Consider the following 10,660-nt stretch of genomic DNA (forward strand, 5'->3'; position numbering starts at 1 on the left):
AACAACAACAAAAGCAACAACAACAACATTTACACACAAACATCTTCAGGGCAAGAAGCAGGGCAGCAGTGGCAGTATACACATCAGCGGGACATGGTGTTCAGTACCCCAATCGCTTTAGGAGTGAAGGAATTTTTAAAAATGTTACGATTTGCCATTGGCACTCTGTAACGTCTACCCGAGGGAAGGCCTTTCACTGTGTTCCTCAGTCCTGGTTCCTAACAAAGGGGAACCAGAACCTCTAGAACCTCAGGCTGCCACAGAGCCTGTCTGCTTTCAAAGCTCTTCTTCAAAACACACTCAACACTTCATCCTCCATGCTTTTTTAGATCACTGTTAGTAGAGCCGCGGTTGTGTGTAAACACCAACTTTTTACAGTGTGCACACACACTAGAATGGTAGCTGATAATGAGCAGAAATTAGCACATTTTGACAAAAAGTGTCCTGGATAACAATCGCTGAGTGCCTTTAACAGCTCAACAATAACAGCAGCTCAGTCAAGTGGATCCAAGCTGTGGAACCAGTTCAGACACATTCTGCAGATTCACTGATATCGTGAGCTCAGATTACAATCAAACTGCTGCTGATTCTACTGAACAAACTAACAACATTACATGAGAATCTGACTAAAGTAATTGTTCTTTAACTCTACAGAGTATTTCAAAAAGATATTCACAAACATCCTGCACAGAGACATGCACAGATACATACACACTCATAGACACACTCACACATACACGCGCAGACACACAAACTCACACACTAGCTGTCACTAAAGAGACATGGCTGGGCACTGAGACCTGCGGCGTGGAGGAAGCTACCTTTTGGGGGGGGGGGGCAGGACAGCCCCCCAACGGCCAGACCAGAGACAACTCCCAGTCTGGCAGGCCCCCATGAGGAAACACTGGAGATTAAAAAGTGCCAAGTGTTTCCAGTCTGTCCCCGCCTCCTCTGCTTTACCTGCCTGAGGCTAAGGTGGATCTCTGCACCTGTGTTGACTGATAGAGATGTGTTCATATTGTGTGTGATCCGTTTGGTATTTAAAAGCGGTATTTTTTTTACCACGCCAGCTGTTGCTCCTGGGTGAGCGTATACCCATGACAAAGGCATTAAAGAAAAACTATATAAAAATAGCGTTCTCTGCACTGATGGTCTCGTTTGCTGTTACATGTAAATTATGATCATCAGAGGAAAAATGAGACTGTTTCAGAAATATTTAAACTCTCCTCGTAGCTGATTTAATAATGATGATAAAAGATTATGATAAAATCCCACGTTGGGCATTGATGGGTTAAAATGTTTTTCAATGTGAAGACAAGACAAAGTTTGACTTTTGTGGCTTTTCTTATTTTAGAGGAAAAACTGCAAACAGGCAGAAAAGATAAAGATCAAATGTAAAGTTTAGCTGTTCCATTAAACACGTGCGGAGATTTCCGTATCACGAAAGAAGACATAAGAACCAGAAAACCATTAAAGAGTTAAATACAGAATCTGTTTTCTGAGCTGATTTTAAATGAAAAGAGAGATTTGAGCTCACCTGTTCTGCTGGGTTGTGACAGTCCGTCCTCTCAGGTGAGTCTATCGCGCTGTGAGGCTCTGATCAGATCATACAACGAGTCATACCCTGAACATTGTCACCGCCCACTCCTGTGTGTGTGTCTGTGAGAGAGAGAGTATCTGTGTGTGTGTGTGTGTGTGTGTGTGTGTGTGTGTGTGTGTGTGTGTGTGTGTGTGTGTGTGTGTGTGTGTGTGTGTGTGTGTGTGTGTGTGTGTGTGTGTGTGTGTGTGTGTGTGTGTGCGTGAGAGAGAGAGTGTCTGTGTGTGTGTGGGGGCGGACACACACACCTGAGCTGCGTTTACATGGACTTGGCTCGGCTCACCTGCTCCACCTGTTTGACTCCAGAGGCCTGTTTCAGGTAGCTGGTTTTACATACTCTGGGTTTAACCCTGCGCTCTGAGTTGGTAAACTCAGAGCGCAGGGTTGATAAGTAACTCTGGGTTTTCGGTTTCAGAACAGTGGATCAGCATTGGGTTTATCAACTCTGAGCGTGTTCACTCTGGGTGGAGCGTGTGCGTAAAAGCCATCGTCAATGGATCGCTGATAACATGATTCACCATGGAAACAGAAGAAACAAATGCTTGATCCTCCCACTTCTCCACTTCTCAAAAAAGAAAAAAAGAAATCTCCGCTCCTCCCACTGAGTTAGAAATATTAACGAATGAGCTTATGGTAGCCTATGGAGAAGAATTAACGGGATATTGTCTCATAACTCTGATCTAATCTCCTAGGCAATTCAGAAAAAAAACAGAGCAAACATTTTTTGTCAAGATAATAATTTCGCTTCCGTATGAGAAGCCATAGTCTATTTTAAAAAGTTACGCATATCAGCTGTAAAGTAATAAAGCTGGCGCGGCACAGCATTGCTGACAGTGTTTTATATTAGCTGTATAATATGTTGGCAAGCTATAGCCTAATAGCCTACTGTGCAGTAAACAGACTGTCGCTTCTTTTAAATGGGGAGTGAAAGACATTAACGTCTGACACATAAGGTGACAGTTTCCATTGAAGCGCCTGATTGATTTATTACCAGATCCATTTTCCTCAAGTGATCACAGTTTAAATTTTTATATCATTTTTATATTCATATTAGGCTATTTAACGAGGCTCGTCTGTGACTTTAGGATCGCACAAGTGAACTATATAGTCCAGGCAAAATAGCGTTTTTCATAGAATAAATTGTAAAATAATTTTTTTCAGCTCAGATCATTTCTATGAGGTGTCCAGAACAACATACTAAAAGTCCTAAGAAATCCTAGTTGGGGAAATATGTTTAATTCTCATCAATCCGAGATGTGTGCCAATAAGGCGAAACACCAATAAATCCCAATAGGGCTATTTTTTCCTTTAGTCCTATCAAAATGAAACTTTACACAATGAAAGTATCCATGATAATTAAAACAATTTGTATTACAAGTTTCTTTGAAAATGAATTGTAATATGCAAATGAGCTATACACTAATCGTACACGCCCAAAATAAACCCAAATAGGCTTAATTTTTTCCTTTACTCCTACCACAATAAAACTTTACATAGTAAAAGTATACTTGAAAAGTAACTTTTTTTGTATTACACGTTTCTTTTTAAATGAATTTGAATATGCACATGAGCTCCACACTTATTGAATATCCAATCATCGTACTGCCAATGGGTGATGGCGATGCTGCTTTTAGACTGGCCTCTAACCTGAAAAACTGCCTGGCTTACCTGCCAGGGATATAACAGGTGCCTCTCATGAATTAGATTACCCCTCCCCTAGCTAGTGTAATTTTTTACTTTTTTCAGTGCCATTCCCTTTCCTATGCCAAATAGACGAGATATAGAATCACAGCCTGAAATGGCATAGAGAAAGAGGAGATTGTCACACACCGTGGGACCAAGTAACTCCTTTGTCTATTTTATGCACCATACAGTGCTGCTTGAAAGTATGTGATCAGGTGGGCCAAATTGAGTGATGAAATGGACCAATGTAATGAGAGATCTTTAGGAAAGAAATTGGGCGGCACTAGATAAAACACAGATAAAACCAGCCAGGTCAGTTTAGGCCCACCAAACTGAACCCATACAGGTCAGACTTGCCAAGCTTGTGTGCATTCAGATCAGCATGACGCAACAAGAGTACTAACAAGTCTGTGTCATCACCTTCTGAGACTGTGTCTTTTGTTCTAGCAGAGGCAATGGCAGTTTGGACAATGAGCACATCTGCATCGTGCTTTGCATGGTTTGTGAAACACCATTTTTTGTCTTACAAGTTTCTTTGAAAATGAATTTCTATATGCAAATGAGCTATACGCTAATCAAATATAGGCTACCCAAAATATATCCGCATACACGAGCTGTTTATGGCACAAGAACCAAAGAAAGCAACAAAAACAAGACGGATATGGTGCATAAAATAGACAAAGGAGTTACTTGGTCTCAAGGTGTGTGACAATCTCCTCTTTCTCCATGCCATTTCAGGCTGTGATTCTACAATTTGTCTATTTGGCATAGGAAAGGGCATGGCACTAGCCTGGAAATCCAGACCTGCCACTAGGCGCTGGCAAATTAAATGTGCTGCGCCTGTTGGTCTGAAGCTCATTAAATATGTCAAGAAATCCTGAGCTACGTTTCAATTGGTTCTATCTAATATGGGCGCGCCAGAGCCCTTTATATGGTACTCTGGGGAGGACGTAACCGGATGACGACAGTGACGTGCACACTGTAAACCCGGATTTCGCTTTTTTGTTATCTTAACAAATGTTTTCTTGTCAATATGACATGGGTGTGTGTAGAAAGTTGATTCAACTTAAAATAATTAATTGACAGCGCCTCAACTACATGGAAGTTAACCAAATTGAAAATAAATGTTATGTTAGCTAGAAAGTCCTAGTTGAGTTAAAAAACCGGGCTAAAATTGGTAGTTTATGCGTCATCACGTTGTACGCTGAGAGTCACGTGGTACGACTTGCGTGCCTGCGTGACTTTGAATCCACCGGGAACTGGAAGGCACTGCCGCCATCTTTTTCCTCGCAGTGAAAAGGAGAGACTTAGCGGACTCTTTTACTCGACAGAAGGTGAGTGCAAATTCTTATAAACATACATGTAATACTTCTGAAACATTTAATGTGTCTGGCCTTCCGTGATACTCGTTAATTGTAAACTTAACTGAACAAAATGCAAGGTTTACACCGAGCAGAGTTTTTCTTAACCACTTACTAGCTTACTTAAACATATGTTCGACAGCACAGTAAATATCGAGTGTAATGACATTAATTTACATCGAAAGTTGTACTTTTCATTGTCACAGGTGGCAAAGAAACGAATTCTAAAAATTGAACAAGTAGCGTTTTACATGAGGCGGCACCGTTAAAAAAACAAACACCAGAAACAACGTCTCCGCTGCAGTCTGCTATGCCAGAGCTGATTTTATTCATGGGTTAGTAACAACCGCATCAATTTCTAATTTTTAAAATAGTCCATTTCCTAGTGCCATTTGTGAACTAAACGAGAGCTTTTCCTTGCTACCTGTTTGAATGAATAGGCTATGCAATAACCTTAATCACGTGTTTTTACTAATCCAATTTTCATGGGGTTTTAATATTGCGGTTCACAGTAAAAGTACGGCAGACTCGGCGGGCGTCTGGTGTTTTTTTTATTATTTTATTTAAACCACTGCTGGACGGCCATAGTCTGCTGTGAACGTCACGGGCACATCTACAAACAAGGCTGCATAATGGCTGCTGTTCAGGCTTCTGTGTGCTAACGTGAATTGTTATGTTATTTGGACCACGGCGGCGGAGGGTAGGCCTACCGAGGACCTCGTGATTATTTTATAATAACACACACAGTCGGCTCTACAATTGTTAATAGCATCGGGAGTTATTTCTCATTTTAGTTTCTGCCTACTTGCTGTGCTTGTGTGAGGAGAGGGGAGAGAGTGGAGTGCTCTAATGCCACCTCTTCTTAGCTGCTTTCTTTAACTGTTTTAGTTACTCTACAATTAAGACAGGGGAAGAACGCAGACAGGAGGTGGGGGCATTGGAGCACAATACATCCGACCGGTGTTGTATTTATTTTTCTGTCTTCTTGTTGTATTTATTCCTGGCTGGCCGCGGACCTGTGCGCGCGGACACACGCATGGCTAGGTGGACTTTGACCATAACGTTATTCAGTGGTCTTCAATAGCTCCCAATAGATATAGTATAATAAATGGAACTTTGCCGTTTACAAGACTGGTGCACTTGTCTTGCTTTAAGCTGCCACTTTGAATAGAAATGAGAAGGTGCTATATTATTTGTTATGAATAAACTTTTAAAAAAAAAGTAGATATCAGCTTAACTGCCTCTTACACTTAACTTTTAGCCTTATTATGGAGATATGTGTACTGTTGTATGTAAATAGGAAATAGTTATTTAACTACCAAGTCACATATATGTCCCAATTCTCTTGTATTTTTTCCCCCTTCTGTTTCCAGTTTTGCATGCAAATGTAGGTTTTTATTTTTATTTTGTAAATTGCTTTGAGGAATATATACAGTAAAGTGCTTATTAAAGTCAAATATCTTTCTTAATTATCTTTTCTTTCTTTTTCCAGGTCTACATGTTTTGAATACAAACGTAAATGCGGTGGATTTGTAAGTATTGTACCTACTTCTCAGAAAATCATTGAAGAATAATTGAACATTATAGAGCTGTCCATGGATATTTTGGAAGAAACTGTCCATTGCCCTGTATCTACAGTGCAGTGACTGTCATCTAGTTTTCCCATCACAACAATCTCTGAAAAACCACTTGAGACAACATGGAGTTTCACAGCAAGGACCTATTGGACATTTAAACTTGAAAATGAACTGTCAGTTATACGATTTCAATGATCCAGTGACTATAAAACCATTTCTGTACATTGTGGTAGTGGACAACAAGGCATTCTTTAATCTTCAACCTTTCTCTGCCTGCAGTGCCTGGTACCTGGACCACTTCAGATGTTTTGAAGTTTGCAGCGCTGATGATCTCCAACTGGTTGTGGTCGAACCTGCTGAGCTGAACCACTACGCCCCTCTGTCAGCATACGCCGTGCAAGAAAGACACCTGATTTCTCCGAAGGCCTCCCTACTGCACTGAGGTGATAATTTTTCTGATTGTCATTTGAATACTTATAACTATCTATAGCTCATCCTTTCACCGCCAAAATAAACATTCAAAATTATCTCTGCATGTGACAGGTGCGTCGGAGAAGGGTACTTAAACATAAGAGGAAAGTAACGTACATTGTCTCGTTTTCTAGTTTATTCTTTCCATGAAAGGTAACGTTTTGCTGAATTGTCTGATTGCTGAAACGTTGCCTTTAATTGAGTAAATATGCCAAAAAATTAGACAGTGTGCGGCACTTTCCTCTTAAAGGTGTCAGTGTTTCTGGAGAACCCTTGTTGTTGTTGTTTTGTCAGTGAATGTCTACTCATCTGCTACATGTCCGTACTTTGTGAGCAATAGTAAAATCCAATGGTAATACACAGCTTAGGTTCTGTAAACTGGAATGTAACAAAGGGGCCACCATAGCTACCAACATGCCACTTTACAGAGCCTAGGCTTTGTATTCCCACTTCATTTGTTTGCAGCACACAGAGTACGGACACGTAGCAGATCGTGAGGAGAAATTCACTGATTATGATAAGCATTCTCCCCCGAATTGCTGACTCTACCTTAAGCTTTACTGCCAAAATATACAAAATTTTTAAATAAATGTTCGGTTATTTCATAGGGTTTAATTAAGGCATTCAATTTGTAGTCTGGCATAAAACAAATCCAACACCTTGAAGTTACTTGTATGATATCCATAGGCTGATTTATGATATTTGATCATGACACAACCATTTTTGTAACATAATTTCTATTTTTTATTAGTTGGGATTCACCATGTTGCTGCGCGTCATCCTTAGCCAAGAGGACATCCGGAGGATAACAATTGACAGCATGCCAGAGACTGTTGATGGCCTTCACTTGATGCTGAAGAACAAGCTTGGATTGGAAGGTGACTTGGTGGTGCAGTTCCAAGATCCAGAGTTCGATAATGAGCTTTGCAACTTGAGTAGCATGTCAGAGCTGCCTAAGGACAAAGTGACTTTGAAAGTATACAGCAAGAATCTTGAATCCTATCATACAGACTCAACCTTAGACATGGCAAGCCTATCCACATCCTCTGAGGGAAGCCCCAGCCCCTCTGCCTGTCATACCCGTCAGCTGCCACAGCCATTTGACATCCCTACTTTTTCATGTGATGTGGAACTTAAGTTGAAGAAAGGAAATGAAGCCTTCCATAAAGATGGAACCCTTCTTGATGTGTCCAAAGACACAAAATCAGACATTTTGGATAAAATAGCAGAAGCCATCTATGTCCACAACCCATACCCAACACGTGAGGATTATGACTTGGCGTCACAAGCTCTCGTCGACAAACATCCCTGTCTGAGGGAACCAGGATCTGTCAGCGGTTGGTACTGTTGGAAATTTAGCTTGAAGTTCAAAATGGGAAACTTCAGACAGAAGCTACGATCGGTTGGATGCCCAGAGCTCAAGATCAACTCAAGCTCTTCAAGTACACCTGGGAAAGAAAAACTTAAGAGGGCCAGAAAATCTGAAGTCAATTTCCTGCCAGACCTCCCAGAGGGAAAAACACAACGTTCCCTCGAAGAGGAAAGAACCGAGATGGTCACCGAAATGAAGAAAAGGAAAATTGATTGGCAGAAAATAAAAGGATTGATGACCAGCACCTTTTCTTTACGGAGAAAAGAAATTGTGGAGGATGAGCCACCTGTGGCGGACGTCAGAGAAAGATGGCCGGCACTGTTCTCTGAACGTCAGGTAAAAGTATTTTTCTATTTCAGATGCGGTTAGGACGATCAGATTTTAAATTGCTTAAGTTTTGCTAAATAATTTATTTAAGAATGGTTAATATCAGTCATTAATAATTTGGTATAACGAATACATTGATTTAAAAAAAATAATAAAAAATCTGCAACAACAGTAAAGTAATTGAATTTACAGCCAACCGCTTGTGTTCCTTTGCTTTTTTCTGCCTACCAGATAGAAGCGGAGTTTGCTCGCCTTACGTCTGTTGACCTGAAAGACTCCCTCTTCGCTGGCCTAGACAAGTATCTGCTGAGGTTCCTTGAGTTGTACAGAGCCAGGGGTCTGGTGGAGCTGAACTGCCTTTTGAGGACTCTGGATATTGACGTACGTGTGTTGATATTTGTCTGTTCACACAAAGCCAATTACATCTACCTAATCCATTTTTCTTGTCTATCTATCTAGTCTATAACCTTCCCATGCGTTACAGATCATAGAGCAATAGTTTCAAAACCTCTTGTAGACTCATATTTTGAGCTAGAACTTTTGGCATACTTCTATAATGAAAAGTTATTTATTTAATTTTAGTCCAATATTCATCTTTTCCGAACATATTGATTTATTTCTGAACTGAAACAAGTATGAAGACTTTAGTAGAATATATAAAATCACTTAGAATTATATTCTGATTTCTGGTCTAATACATCCCATCTGTATGTTTATTGTTTTTACAGGGTTCCAACCAAAGGCAAAGGGCAGTTGTTTTGATGGGGCTCCCCCACTATTTAAAAGATGGGTCCACACTGTACAAGAAAGTACAGGTATGTTTTTCAATTATAATTTAACAGACCACACCAGATAAACCAGCACCACACATTTTAGAGCGGCAGAAGTGATCATTGAGAGGGATTATTAGTTTGACTCTACTTTGTTTTTTCTTAAATGTTGCATAGTCTGCCTTTAATCTGTTTAAAAATGTCCCATATGATTTTAATTAATACTTCACCCAATTCATATTACAATTTAAGAAAAGTTCCAATATATCTTGTCACAAGTGTATGTATGAACCATACTTAATGGATCACAAAATAAGTTATCTAAATTTTTGGGGAATGTATTTAAATTGAATTGGCCAATATGGCTAACAGAATTGTGCACTCCCTAATATTGGTATCTGTTACTGCTGTTGTTGTGAAACCTGAAATCCATGGGTATCGTTAAAGGTTTATCTTTTTTTAACATATTTGTCCACTTTGTGTAGGTCACAGATGCAGAGGAGGACTGGACAAAGGGAATGGCAGTCGGCATCCTCATGGTGGCACAGGTTGATGAGCTGGTCCGTTTTGCAGTGGTCCTCGAGGAAGAGATCATCCTTCCAAGCCTAAGTGATTTTCCAACTGCTGTGGCACTGCTGATGGGTCTGCTCTTTGCCCTTAACATCGACTACCCCAGGGGCCTTAGGTACACTTTTGAAGTTATTCAGAAGGTGCTTATGGACATTGGTGGAGGGCAATGCTCTGCAGTGGTTCATGGCTTGAAAAACCGACGCTTAAAAAGCAGAGTTTACACATTTATCTGACCAAAAGTGAACATTGTTGAGTGTTAAATGGACTCATTTAAGGTTAGGTGTTTGCGATCTGAAGAAAGCAATGTTCTGCATTGGTTCATGGTGTAAGAAATTAAGTTGTTGAAACTGTGCATGTTTAAGAGTTCAAGCAGAGTTTACCGTGTTCTGGTAACAAAACCAAATTTCACAAATGCAGGGGGAAAACTAGTCTGAAAATATGCATTTCCAGTTGTAAATGACTACCAAAAATACACATCATATATAGGTGGTGTCAACTTGTGTATAATAATAAATAATTTGTTGCCATGCAACAATGTGGATTTACAAAAAGCGCATAAAAAATTATCAGTAAGTAAACACAACTCAGAATTGTCTGTATTGCTGTCTCCCACATCCAGACAGTGTCTAATCTTCTACAGTGGCCATTCACTTTCACAGGCTGATAAAGTGTCAAAATATAATGCCCATCCAGGTCTTTATTTAGTTAACCAGAACAAAGTTGGTGCTGTAAGTTGCATGGTTTTCAATTAAGAGTCAATTTCTCATACCATGTCCACATTTTGGTTGGCATTCAGATTATGAAGACAAGTTTTCCCCCTGCATCCTTTTTTGTTTTATGTTTTGTTGCACTATTTGTAAAGGCAAAGTGTTGAATGCCAACTAATGTTATCACAATATAAATCTGTAGAAGAGAATTTGGGGGAGGAAATT

This window comes from Ammodytes marinus (genome assembly GCF_949987685.1).
Source record: "Ammodytes marinus genome assembly, chromosome: 2".
Taxonomy (NCBI): domain Eukaryota; kingdom Metazoa; phylum Chordata; class Actinopteri; order Uranoscopiformes; family Ammodytidae; genus Ammodytes; species Ammodytes marinus.